Consider the following 15,126-nt stretch of genomic DNA (forward strand, 5'->3'; position numbering starts at 1 on the left):
ACTCTATTTTATGCTCAAATTGTTAATGTTTGTGTTGCGAATTTTAAAGTTCTAGTGAACAATAGTTCACAAACCTTTGCACCTCGATTTTACAGGGATTTGTTGGGTACGTGACTAATTGTGAGAGGAAGACTCCGTGTGCTCACAGGTGTATGTGTGTGTGTGTGTGTGTGCATGAAAGGAGCTGTGATATACAATAATATATCGCTACTCAGTATTGAATTACTCTCTGAAATAAATACAATATTTTTCCTGTAACCGTCTCTTGCTTTACGCTTGCTCCAAGTAATAAATAAATATGAAAGAAAAACTACAACAGAAGTAGAGAGAGAAATCTAAGTTAAAAAGCGAAACAAAAGGTTTAACGGGCGAGAGCAGACAAGAAAAGTCTAATTTCAAAAACTAAAATGTACGAAACAAAAAATCGGCTACCTTTGAGTTCGTCTGCCTTAAAATGTCGTCAAATTAATTAAATTTTGTTATTACAAAATGAAAGTATGTAGAAAATACATGAAATGCAAGAGTTCGCTGTTCAGGTGGTTGTAATACAAACACACTTTGTATTGAAATTTAACTGAATGTAAATAATAATGAAAATCAACTATTTATCTCTGTTAATATAACAAGAATTTAAAAAGAGCATTTTACATACGTATAGTATAATGTAATATAATAGTTGTTTGGCAAAATGAAGCTAATTAAGAAAACTAATAAACTTAACTAAACCGAAAAACGGATATTTTTAAAAAATACGTTCATATTACAATTGCAGAACACCGTAAGTTTCAATATTGTTCGTATCAGATATTGATATTATTCTACTAACAAAAATTTCATACCTAAATTCATTTAAAGATCTACAAGGATTTAGGAGCTAAAACCAATAAATGAAATAACAAGAAATGGTGAAAAAGTGATTTTCGATTAGAATCGTTTCTTCCACTATACACTACACGCTCGTTTCTTGTGCCAATAGACCGTTATGAGTGCAAAAAAAATCACGGAACATTTGTACCTATGGAATGAATAATTAACCGGCACTCTTTAATATAAATCGGCATAAAGGATCGTATATCCATCAATGGCTTACTGTTATACATATAGCGGGATACTTAAGTACTTACGACCATAGAGGCAGTCGCAGACCGCTTGTCCGCGAAAGTGGATATGACGCACACGTATTCGCCGAATAGATCGATACAGGGTTTATTCGATACATACTCGATATATGGATCGTCGCTGGCTTTGTACTTCGGGTCGACGTACTTTCGCGTGGTATCCTCAGCTGAAGGGTTTCCGAATGCATTGAAAAGCCACTTCGTTGGTGTTGGAAAACCATTTCGCGACTAATTCCTTATTTAATGGAAGGTAAACGTCTTAATGCTCGAACGAGTCCCGGTAATTAACGATTGGATTGGAATTTTGTTCCTAAAAATTCTGCTTATTTTGAACGCTTTAACTTGTAATGTAATAACAATTAATTTTGTAAAGCTATGTGACTGTAATATTTATGTATAATTATAAGTTTCTATAATTTAATATTTGTATCATGCAGAAGTATAGAATATTGTACAATCTGTACTTGTTATACAATTTTTACAAGAGATTCAATGTTTTTAACTTGTTTCATAATAACTCAAGCAAGCGGGGGAGTAGTCTTATTGAAGTTGTATTTAATTAATTTCATGTAGTTTGTTAAATAGTAATGTTCTTTATCACTTAAAACAACAAATTCAAATTAATTTCATTTTGTTACTGATTTACGAACTAGTACATGTATGTATATGTATGTAATCTGTATATGAAGTACAGCACAGTATCCGCCCCATATGGCATTTTCTATCCAGCTATCTTTTGTTCTTCTGTTTTCATATAACGCGTGTCATGTTCTGTCCATCTTGCGTTTTATTATTAGTACATTTTTTTAATAATATGTTCTTCTCCTTATATTTTCTATTAGTTCTGTTTAAATATTGAAAATACACTATGTTGCTCCACTAGTGATAACAAGACCATTATTGAGACACTTTCTAATTTTTTCTGACTTGTTTTATTAAACCCTGAAAGTATTTAAATTAATACAGTAAAAATGAAATTAAAATAATATAATCAATGTTAAATATTCCGTACGGTAATAATTAACAAATTATTAACATAAACGTTTCATAAATGTTGACTGTCTGAGGCATATTTCAACTTTTAATTAATTTAAAATTTTTTCTTTCACAAATCTAGATTCTTACAATTTCATCTGAAAATAGAAATTTTACCCTCAAGATAAACGTATTTGGTCATAATTTTACAGTGTCAAAATAAAAAAAATACAATTATTTTAACTGCTTCTTAAGCCGTTTAATCACTGCGACATTTACCTTCTTCTCAAGCTCGTAGTGCAGAACCATTTAATCATGCTTTCTAACACTGCTTGCTGGTATTCTGAAAAATCATAAAAAGGTCGCCATGGAAAAAAGCTGTCGAGAATCGATTCACGACAAGGCGACCGTTTCTTCCTTCCGTTTTTTGTCTTCTCGAGGAAGAATCTCATAGAATAGCAGCGAATTCGCGTTACAGAAAAAACTGCGACGAGGACCGTGGCGTTCTTTTTCGCAGTTGATCGACAATGGAAATACGAACATGGTTTCAGGGCCGACTCCAACCGAAAAACCGCCCGGGGCGCCACTCCAGAAGTGCCGGGTGTGGCAATAAAAAAATCGCTAATTTTTACCTTGGTTATGGAAACTTCTTTACTTACGGTTGAGTGCAATGCGTCTAACAAAGAGGCCCCTTTTAAGTCCATGAACCTAAAAAAACACTTGCTGCACATAGGGATCATTTAAAAAATAATACGGGACATTTTTTAAAGAAACTCGAGAAAATTGATTCTGAAAAATTCTGTATAGAATTACATAAATTTATAATGGCTAAGGACGTATTTCTTTTTTTTTTTGTTCCTTTTCATTATATGCAAATTTAGTGTAATTTTTTCTGAACAAGTACTAGATCGCTACTTTGAATTAAAAATGCATATTTGGATTTTAATTACTTGTTGCTTGAAAAATCATTTCTGTACATTAAAAAATTGAGTATTGCGTTTTCCACCAGGCGTTATTTTTTACCACAATTTTAATTTAATTTGAATATTTTAATTTAAAAATTTGTTTTCACTCTCTAACTGATGGATAATAAAATTTTTGTCCAACATTAGACATTCTGGAAGATTTTGCAAGCACAATGTTCATTACTGACAATCATTGTTAAATAGAAATATTTATATAAAATTCACATGGTAAAAATAAAAAAGTGTGATAAAAAATAGAATTCTTTTTTTGATAAACATAAGAAAATATTGACATTTATTATATTTTTTCAGCTCTATATTTATACTCCTTTCAAAATTGTACAGGCAATTTCTGTGCATATTATCTGAATTGTTTTAAATCTGATTCTTTCTAAGGATCGTTATACAATAGTATAACTAAGAAGCGTATAGTAGAACTAATTGTGTCAGAAGTTACAGATGATATTCTACGTCTGTTGTATCCCCGTTACAGTTAATGTACCAACACATTGTTAATATACCAGCTATTTCTGTGCAAGTTAATGGTACGCCGTGCTGGATGAGACGCGTTGCATAATAACTGACGTGAAACAGGAATTACTGTTCAACTGCTATAAAGAGCATTATATTGTTACAAACAGATGGTTCCATAATTATTCATAGCTGACCACTGTAGCTTCGAGTGTGCTGCGACGAATTTCATGGGAGCTGACTCAATCCTTCCGGTGCACACCATTTTTAAAATTGTTTTAATATTCATATATGATTACGGTACGAACATGTCTCGACAAAATGCGTATATTGTATACATATAATCATTTTGTAATACCTCCAAACATATCTTTAGAAGAAAAAATTGCAATTTACCTATAATTGTTGGAACGTACTAATCTAAATTTAAATATTGGCGCCAATCAAACGACACTAATGTGCGAGTGGGTCGACTTGTAGTGCTCTCTTCCCACCACGAGATGTCCCTTAAAAAAGAGGTTTTTTCATATATATACATGCGTCCGTAAAAAAATTGTTCCTTCTATTCTTTGTTTGCTTTGATGCTGTGATGTAGTGGTAAAACTTTTCAATTAAAATATATTATGTGCGATTTAATATTTACATATATAGTATCAGAAGTGTATTAGTTAAAATACTTTATTTAACATAAAAATTAACCCCTTCCCGTGCTTTGACGAGTCTCACTCGTGACGCACTCACAACTCAAATGTGATTAATGTTACTCAAATTTTGAATACTCTTTAACTTGAAGTTTAGATCCAACTATAATTTGCGTTGTCAAGGATCCCTGAATATAAAATACTTAGAACATTTTAATTTTCTTTGTTCGTTTTAATGTTATAGTCCTGAATGGTTAGGTCTTGACTGACGCACCTCATAAATAAATGGCACGGCAAGGGGTTAAAATATGTGTTATTTCAATAAAGAGAATTCTGCCAACAATAATTGACAACAATATGTGCGTGTTCATGTATAACTGACAATAGTAAGTACGTATTAAGGTATAATTAACAATAGTAAGTATAAATTATAAGCTTTATGAATTGCGTATTTACTTGATGATCAGAACCGTTTTTTATTATAGTAAAGTCGACAAAATTAATAAATTTTAGTTTACAAGTATTTAATTAAAATTTATTGAAATATATGTCATTTAATTAATATTACAAATTGCGTTCCTGAAATTTATTTTACAACTTGTATATTTGTGAAATGAACATATTTAATAAAATAAATTTTGGAAGTTAGATTTGCAAACTCGTAAGTTCAAAAATTCTGAATTTGAAAATTAGAAAATATTACATTTCTAACGTACAAATTTTGAAAATTCTACGTTTCCGAACTTGAAAATAAATATTTCATTATCATACAGTTTAACATTTAAAATAGCTATATTTCCTAATTTGAAAATTCGAAATTTCTATGTTTCAAGCTCTACGAATTATCAAATTCTTAAATTTGTCAATTTAAAAATTGGAAATTTTGGACTTGAAAATTATAAAATTTTACGTTCAGAACCTTAAAATTTTACGTTTTTAACATTCAAATTTTATCAACTTTTCATTTCTAACCATAAAACTTTAAAAACTCTACGTTTTCAAACTTGAAAATTAAAATATTCAACGTTTTTGTATTTGAATATTTTAAATTTCTTAACTTCAATATTTAAAATACTCACATTTTAAATTTTCCAAATTGCTAACTTTAAATTTTTCAATTTAAAAAGTGAAAATTTTTTAATTTATGAATGTAAAACTTAGAAGTTGTTATATTTAAAAATACTTATATTGAAAAATGTGAAAATGTCAATGCTTGAAAGTTGTAAATTTAAAAGGTAAACATCTCAAAGTTTTATATTCTTAAATTTCAAAGTTTCTAAATTTCTAAATTCTTACAATTCTAAATTAGTAAGTCTCTGAATTCTTAAAATTAAAATTTGCTAAAAATGAGAAGACGAATTCAATACTTCGTCTCTTGTACCACTAGAAATTTTTCCACTAATAAATTTTTACAACAATTTTACCTCATCTCAATTTAATATCTGTCTTTAACAATAAAAAAAATGTATAAAGTTGTATATGTGAAGATTTGTGAATTTGAGGTTTAGAAATTTGAAGATTTGTGGATTCGAAAATGTGAAAATTTAGAAATTTGGGAATTTGTAAATTGTGCCACTTGTGTACGTAAGTATTTGGAAATTAAAAAATTTAGAAATTCATAAATTGTACCATATAATTATTTAAGTATCTGGAAATTTGCAAATTTAAGAATTTGTTAATTGTGCAATATAAATATTTAATTATTTTGAAAATTTGGCAATTTTATCGTATAAGTACTTAAATATTTAGAAATTGGATAATTGAAATTTTAAGTTTGGAACATCAGAGCAATTCGAAGCTCCATTGGTATCCGCAAGTGCGCATCACTTTCACGTTCGTGTATTTCGCCCTCGGGGTACATGTGCCCATCACTATTCTAAACAGTATGTATGTATGTATATCGAAACGGATCCTTAAAACAGAACACAGTTACACAATCCTGAGGGCTGCATCGGCGTCATCAAAACCGCGACGCGTCTGCAAGGTTGATTTATGTTCGTCTCAGGTCTGCACCATTCCTTCGGTTCTGAACGTGTTAAGGATTTATTTGCGACGCGACAAGAAACCCAAATTATAAATGGTATAGAGAAACGTTTCCATCTAAAAGTTTATTCAATTTAATTTAATTAAGGAAAGTAATAATAACCTTCGAATTAACATGAACTTTTTTAGCATAAACTTAAAAAGTGATAACGGTGGATTAATATTGAAGTACCTTCTGTTAATTTAACATTTTGGGTACATTTGATGGCTGATACTCTTTATGGGACTTGCTTTACATAAGTACTTTTGCTAGTCCATATATCAAAAAATTAAATTTGTTCCATGGAGAAAATTTTTTCGGTTAAATTGATACGCAAAGAGTTAATTTTGTGTGGATTACTAAAAAATGGCAGAAATTTCCGAAGCAGCAATAAAAAATGAATACTTTGATTACCATATCACTCATGTGCGGATGTTAACTTTTATACAAGTGTAGCTTGTTATTTAAGTGTATTACACATTGAGATGTTCTAGTTGAAAAAAATTGTTATCTATCGAATGTTTTATGTCTTTGTAAAATAAGCACTATGTTATATAAACCATACATTCCTGTATACAATAACAAATTAATTTTTTTCAATAAGCGCATACACTCACTGTTCTGCGCATGCAGTTATCATTCTGCGCATGCGTTCACTGATCTTCACGCGTAGTTATCGCGTAGAAGCAGTCTCCATATGTTTGACAACTGCGTATACGTCGATATAAACATGTTCAAAATCAATCGCCTAATTTTAAATCTCATTAATTTATATCTTATACATAAACTACGAATATTTATACATTTATGATATATCAATATATGCAAAATATAAATGTACTAATCTATGTTTATTTTTCAAGCTTCAATGTATCTTAAATGCATAAATTAACAAATCCATACAAATATCTCATAATCCTGAACTATTAAATTGTTTAAACGATATTTTTTTCACCATTAATTATGCAGAAGTATTATAGTTATTGAATATTAATGTAACTGTATGTCGCATCGATGAAAACTATGATCCCCCTTTTGCCTGCATATCCAAGTACAACGTTAATATGACATATTACGTACACGACGATTTATCATTTCTGAAGAGTAAAATATTACCATAATTGTGCGTCCAACTCGTATTTGCCATTCTATTCGTCTTCGTGGCATCGAGAGGATCGCTGTTTTGCTGGTTAATGTCGTTGGGCATTGTGAGAGTTCCATTTCTTTCGCGGCAGTAGAATGTTGATACAACTACGATGCAAAAACGTTAACTCTGTATGGGTGGAGATTGCCTTCGAAATAACCCAAGCTGTTCTTTCAAGGTGTCACGTTTGATTGATTGCGACGGTCATTTACTCGAAATTTGAGCATTTTATCCTCTGCCCATTATCGTTGAATTCTACGCAAATCGCTACCTGAACAATTTCATCATCTGATACAAACGTAGACATGTTTCCTGTCTTGAAATCAGATGTATCTCAATCCAGCAAATACATAATTCGTTCTTATATTTAAATTTACTGTGACTTTTAAATAATTTATGGTATCGGTACACTTACACATTTACATTTTTCGGTAACGATATCTGTAAGATTAATGATATGTTGACAGATGCAATGAAAAGTTAATGCAATTTCTGGATGCATAGATAAAGTTTAAGATAGATCGTTCAATGTTTTAATGCGATCTTATTTATTTAATTATTTATTTTATTAGTATTTAATTACGAAACTCTGCAGAACTTACTAATTAAGAGGGTTAATTGCTAATAAAAAGCAACTCTATGTAAATTGTCCAGTAATGCCACGATTAAAATTGGATAACTGAGCTTTTAAATGAAATAATCTGAAAGAAGTGTATCTAACGAAGTGTACTAATATGTGGAAACTGAAACAAAATTTAAAATGAGATAGAAAGTTGTATGCATTTTACCGAAATCAACAAAATTTCGATTCTAAATAAAATAAACAAAAGCGGTATCACTTTGACTGAAAAAATAAAACAAGGACACACATATCTGATAGAAGGACTATTATATTATTTTCCACATTTGTATAATTGTAACTCTGAATGATGTGTAGTGTAATTATGAGCGAAAAGGGAGAATGACGGGTTACGGAACGATGTTTGACAATATCACCCAACAAGGAAAGAAAACGAGAGACATGTTCGTCAAACTTAACTCGATCAAACAATGCTGGTATTATTTCTGTTCGCGCTGCACAGTACTTCGTGAAAATAGTAGAACGTGTAATCAAATTTTCAGTGTATGTAGCAAGTTCACAGGGGAAAGCATAAACAAAGGTACACGAAAAACACGTGCTTTTATTCATTTTTCTATTCGTTAGTTTTTATAGGTATAAAAAAGCGTTGAAAATGCTTTATTTCAGTTGCTTTCCTTTCGATTGAAAGATTACGATTTCCAACCGCAATCGTATTTGGAATTTTTGCTGTATTTGACAAATCACTTGAGAAAAAAATTCTAGTTTAACTTTAGTATAATTAAATTTATATTCAATTTTCTTTTCTATTAATTATAGAATTCTGCGTACGCTTAAAATTTATTACTCTAAAAATAATTAAAAATAATTAAAAGTAATTATTTTAACACTAATCCTACCAGCATGTAATGTGTACTTAACTTGAAATTAAAGACGAAGTTAAAAAACATATAAACAAACGACGAGACATAAATTAGTACACATATTAATTTTTTATCTTGATGAAAATCAATGCTGATTTCAATGAATGTACTTTAACAAAATGTGTGCCTTATAATGAAAAACTTGTGGAGCGGTCATTTGACCGATTTGGTAGTTTTAATATTAACTCTATACTTAGATAAAATTGAAATTTAGAAACTTTACAATTTAAAAATGATTGAATTCAGAAATTTTTAAATATATGACAGAAATTTATGACAGAAATATGGAAGCGTTAAATTAACAAATTTCAAAGTTCTCAATCTTTCAAATTTCAAAATTTTGAAATATAGAAATTTAACGATACAGAGATGTGTGGCGTTAGAGAATTGAAAGTTTCAAATTTTCGATTATTATTAGTTCCCAAAGTTAGAAACTTACAAACTTAGAAATTTATACATTTGAACATTTGAATGTTTGAATATTTAAGTATTTATACATTTGAACATTTGGACGTTTGAATGTTTGAACATTTGAACATTTGGACGTTTGGACGTTTGAACGTTTGAACATTTAGACATTTAAAAATTTATTAACTTGTTAATTTGAACACTTAGAAATTCAAAAATGTAGAAATTTGACAATTTAGAAATTTTCAAAAGTTTAAATGTACAAGTTTCATAAAACTGACTATTCATCCTACCTGCCAGCGTATGTAACCGCTTGCACATCCAAGCTCAGCCTAACAAGTATAGTTGTTCATCACCGATATAGAACAGTCCACAATAAATATTTTCGGTTTTCTTATTAAGAAATTTACAATTCATGCACGTGATTCGTTTCAAGGAAACAAGCGCGGGATTTATTCTTCAACATGAATGTATTCTTCAGTCATCTGCTCGACGATGTAATTCCGTTCCTTTGTTGTTCGTGAAAGTGTTTCGGTATTATCACTTCAACAAACGTCCACGCTGCTATTATCATTATCATTATTATTATTATTATTATTATTATTATTATCGTTGTGTTATACCAGCGCCGACAACGATGAAATGTAGGAAATGAACTTGCTTCTGACCCGGTAAACCCATGCAAATTGAATTCTTCTCGAGTGAGCAACTATGCTGCCGCAAAATCTGTTTCGTGCTTTATTCTAATGTTCTTGTCTGCGTAATGACATCCATTCAAATTTCGTATATGAAACTAGTCAAAGCTGTTTTGTATTAGTTTTTAACAAATCGTTTTGATAACAAGAAAAAAAAATCCTTTTACAATGTCATTTTACACATTTTTATTTCCATCACGTCGAACGGTTTATATAATTTGTTTGTCATTTTGTTATTTTTTAGTACAATTGTTGCTGAAGATTCGTAGTAGAGTTATTTTATCATCTATGTTCATTATCAAACATTTCTGAATTTTTTATATCCAAGGTCACATGAAGGACATAGCGCTGCAGTTCGTTGAATGGTCTTGACTTCAGGTGTTACAATGATACAAGTATCTAATACAATTTTAAAAAATATCAATTGATTTGAAGCTTCAAAAAATGACATTGGAAAAAAAGTATTTACTGTAACGTTTGCTACTCTGAACGAAAAATTATGAACGTCATTTTATTCAGTTTCTGAAAAGAAAGTAGTGTAAGGAATGAACATATTCAAAAATGGCGAATGCATATCACATAGTCAAAATAGAGCAACCTTTTGAAATGGACATTTTTCGTTTTTTTTTTTAAATGCTTAATATTCGTATTGATCCACTTACTGGTAATGGACGTGTAAAACTCGTACTTACGTTAATCGTCTGTCAATTAAATTTATGTGCAAGGCGAGAAATAGGTTGCAGTACATGTAGCAAGTGCCAATTTAAAAAATTAACCTGTCGATTTTGTAACATGGGTATGCATTTATTGCATATGTTACATTCAGATGTAGTGCAGATTTTATTTAACTAGCGGGTCTGTGGACCAGGTGCCTCACGCGAATTCGAATGTGTACTTCAAATTTAGAGTACCTACCGTATATAAGTAGAACAAGAATGAGATGTAGAGGTTTTAAAGACGATGCAGATGATTAAATGTGCCAGAAATTATCAAAAACGATACCAAATACGATTATTGTTAATTTAGCAACGACTGATGTCAATGATGACTAAATATTATCGTCAACGATGAGTTATAGAGCTTTTAACATGGTGTCAGTCAATTGTATGTGTGAAAAGTTATTGCAAACGATACCAAAACACGGTTTATTACCGAATCGACGATAATCGATGACGACAAGTTTCTCAGATCGCCATCAAAATCTATATTTAAAGCGTTTCAAGAAAGTACTTCCAAAATTTCAAGTCAAAAGATCCAAATTTACGACTTGTAGATTAATGACCAATAAACACTGACAAATGCTTTATAAATTTTTTAACATGTTAATTGCCAGTGTTACGTTCCGAACAGGAAAATTTTTCAAAATTTCCTTTGTAGTTCTCACCGACCGAATGTGTATCGATAATGCGTATTTTATTCTGGGAACACCCTGATCGAATGCAGTAACGGTCTTTTATGTTATTAGATAGACTAAACTAAGATTGTTAATATAACACATTTCTTCCTTGAAATCAACGTGGTCCCACGGCCAAAATCTTAGATCATTTTACTTCTCCTAACCGCCAAACATAAACAGAAGTCACACTCGTGTGGTCCGATAACGCCAAGCGTTCTTGAATGTTCCTCAAGGGCCCGCGACGCAATATACATAGAATTGTAATAGAAATTGTCTTTGTAACATTACAATATTATATAAATTGTCCATAGTATTTCATTATACCGTTATTATAAATACGCATACGTCAATCAGTCCTACAATAGTTACAGTACCAAGCGCAATTTAACTTTAATAATTGTAAAACGAAATACATAATGTTTCATTCTAAATTTTTATAATGTGTGCAGATTAACATTTTATACTGTATTGGTTTTGCATGTAAAAATTATTTAATAGTTAATCAGCAGTCCATAGCTCAAGAGTAAAGGAAAGGAACTATATAGGAAGAGAGAGAGAGATAAGAGCTGGACAAGGGAGGAACACACATGCACCCACCATCACTACCTAATTAACGAATCACGGTCTCTTACGCATTAGCCTCGCAGCCTAATTCGTTAGGCGCATATCAATGCAACATAAACAATTTCGGACTAGGCCCACTCTGGTCTTCTCCGAGAGGTGTAAGTTGCGACACTCTTCGGTGTATAATCGTGAGGTGCGTGTCGAGAGTCCGTGAAGTGGTTTAGAGTCGAGTTTGTTCTTGATTTTGTTAAAGTGCAAAATTCAGACAAAGACTCTATCTTTACGTAAAGCTTTCGCTTTAATAATCACGTTAAATTTTTAATTCAATATATTATTTTATTTTTCCATTCAAATATATTCAATTTTATTCTTTTTAATTTTTAAAGTATAATTTTATTTTATAGTTTATTTGAATTCAACAATTGGTCACTTTCAAAATTCTCATTGGTGGAGCGCTTACATGTGTGTGTGTTCTTCCCAGAAACCAGGCGTAGTTGGCATTTCACGTTTTACAAGAGTTTGATTTATTCTAAATTCATACAAGTACAGATATTTTGGGTGAGTTGTTTCCTTTATTCTTCCAGCTATTTTATGTATTTTTCAGCAAGCAAATCAGTAGTTAATTATTTAACTTTGGGATTTCCCTCACTGGATTATAATTTTATTTTGTATTCAAGTAATTGTTTCTCCTTCAAATCTTCGAATTGCGCGTCTCGGATATTTACAATATTTTTGTTCAGTTCATTGTAATTCACATTATATTATATACGCTACCATTCTAACCATTTCATATTTTATTATACAAAATATAATCTTTTGTATTTTCTAATTATTTTGAATTACATTTCTTTAATTGCCTCCGTCATATCCTCTAATCATTGCGATCTTGTGAAAGGGTCCGTATGGGACTAGCGTGTCTCCGGATCCACAAAAATATTAAGTCCCGTAATAATTAATTTTGTTAGGACAAACAAATCTTCGAGGCTTTATACGCGCGCTTCCCGCACGTAACACCACACTGAGACAGTTGGACATTTCATTATAGAGTATTTTTACACTTAACAAATTATGCTAAATGTTTTCCCAATATTTCATTACGTTTATTATTCATGGTCCCAAGTACTTAATGGGAGTGTTTCTAACTACAATTATTCACATTAATATTCGAACACTTAATTTTAGCTTATTATTAATATTAAGAAATAATTGAAATTTAAATGAATTGTAAATATTATTGAAAATATAAAAATAAAGAAGTTAAATAAGTGAATAATAGAGTATAATACAGTATAAGATTAGAATATTTAGTATTATGATAATGATTTTAATAAAATGTAATATCATAGTTATTTTCATTGACTGCGTTTTCCTATCAATTTCCAAATTTTGCACGAATTACATTATATTTAATAATATCCGAGATATCCAGAAAAAATGATCAATTTAACGTGGAATCACTCCATATGATATTGCGAAAAAATCATAACGCCTTCTTAAAGTTTATGGGCTGCGTAGACAGTTTCTGCCAAACTGCGATCACGATACCATTCATGGTTATCACAAATTATGTATAATTATGTTAGACCCCGGCACGTTTCACTGCGAGTTAAAATTAAGGCTGGGCCATAAAATAGTACAGGGTGTCCCTACTTCTTTGACGTCAAAATATGCTAATATTCGAACTTCAGCATTCCCAACTTTTCTAATTTTTAAATTAACAAATTCACAAATACTTTAATTTGTACGCTTCCATATTCCCAAATTATTAAAGAAACGCCCAAATTTCCAAATTACTAATTCTCCAAATTCCCAGGTAGCTAAGAATTCAATTTAAAAATTCTCCATTTTGCAGATCTCTAAATTTGCAAAATCCAGCCCTTTCAAACGCCCAAATTTCCAAATCCCCAAAGTCTTCTCATACAAATATTCCAGAACTTCGAGAAAAATTTGCCACGTTTCAGATTTACATGACAGTTTACTTTTTACTTTTACTTTTTACTCCTAGAATGCGCCGCAATATTTTGTGAAAAAAAGGTACGAACACCCTATATACCTGACTGGTGAAAGTGTAGATGCTAGAAGGCAGATACGGGAATGAACGATTTGCATGCTACTAACTTAATCAACACCCACGCCTTATGAACGATCCTCTATCACCATCTAAGGAACAGGGTTTCTTCGAACCGGCTTATCACGATATGAAAAATGGTCGAATGTCATGTTCGCCAATATTTCCCTCGGCTTGACTCCGTTTGCAACCATAATCACCAACTTGCATCGCCCTTTGAAACGGACCGTTCGGATATTTAGCAACGACCACCGACACCTGCTTCGACTTTTCAGAGATAATTCGCAAGGGCAACTTGGTTGGACAACCCTCTAAAGGATGAGCTATCAGAGAACTGTAATTTCGTGTAAAAGCTGCTGATTTCTATCAGAAATGTGAAACTATCAAATGGCGGCAAAGTGAGGACCATCATAATCCTTTTTAGCCGTGACCTAGTTTTAATCCTATCATTTTATGTTATTTTCTTAAAAATTTCAGAAAAGAAAATTGTTAATATTAATTAGTACTGTTATGAAATAATTTTGGAGAAAATTGGGGCTATGAACACATCACAAATTTTGATGTTCAATTATTGCGAAATTTTTATAAGAATAGAAGTAAAAAGTAACTATTCTGCAAGTATCATTTATTTTACCCGATAACTTTGTATGTGTTGAAATTATTTTAGTTTAGAAAAGATGTTCAATATATTTATGTTTCTATTTATTTTATTTTGTTAAAAATTGTATGTGTCCAAATTTATTATTCTAATTGCACGTTACATAATTTTACAAATCTTGACTTATGCTATTAATTAAATATTTAAAATTATATACATAAGATAATAGGTGCAATTTAAAAATCACTTTTCTTAAATATAATATAAATCACCTACATATTTACTTGGTCCAGTAAATGCATTTGCTTAGTATAATGTAAAACTGAAGACGTAGGCAAATAATGCCTACTGTAATGTATACAATATCTATGTAGAAGGTAATTTATTATAGGTAATTTGTAATAGGTAATTTATACTTTGTTAAGGTATGACTTATGCTTCGCATGGTGTGACACTGGTTAATAAAACATAATTGTAAATCAGATATACTGGGCGATGAAAACCCCTATTGCATGGCGAAGATTCGAGATACCTTTACCTTCGAAAGCTCGAAAAGAATA

General features: G+C 30.7%; 1 long non-coding RNA gene across 1 annotated transcript; it reads left to right on the forward strand.

Moving 5' to 3' along the window:
- The first annotated feature begins 11,947 nt into the window (after positions 1–11,947).
- On the forward strand, positions 11,948–14,547 carry LOC143264983 (uncharacterized). The gene is made up of 4 exons (XR_013039014.1): positions 11,948–12,093; positions 12,305–12,458; positions 13,906–14,366; positions 14,446–14,547. It is a non-coding gene; the product is annotated as an uncharacterized LOC143264983 (long non-coding RNA).
- The last annotated feature ends 579 nt before the right edge of the window (positions 14,548–15,126 follow it).

This window comes from Megachile rotundata, chromosome 8 (genome assembly GCF_050947335.1).
Source record: "Megachile rotundata isolate GNS110a chromosome 8, iyMegRotu1, whole genome shotgun sequence".
Classification (NCBI taxonomy): Eukaryota; Metazoa; Arthropoda; class Insecta; order Hymenoptera; family Megachilidae; genus Megachile; species Megachile rotundata.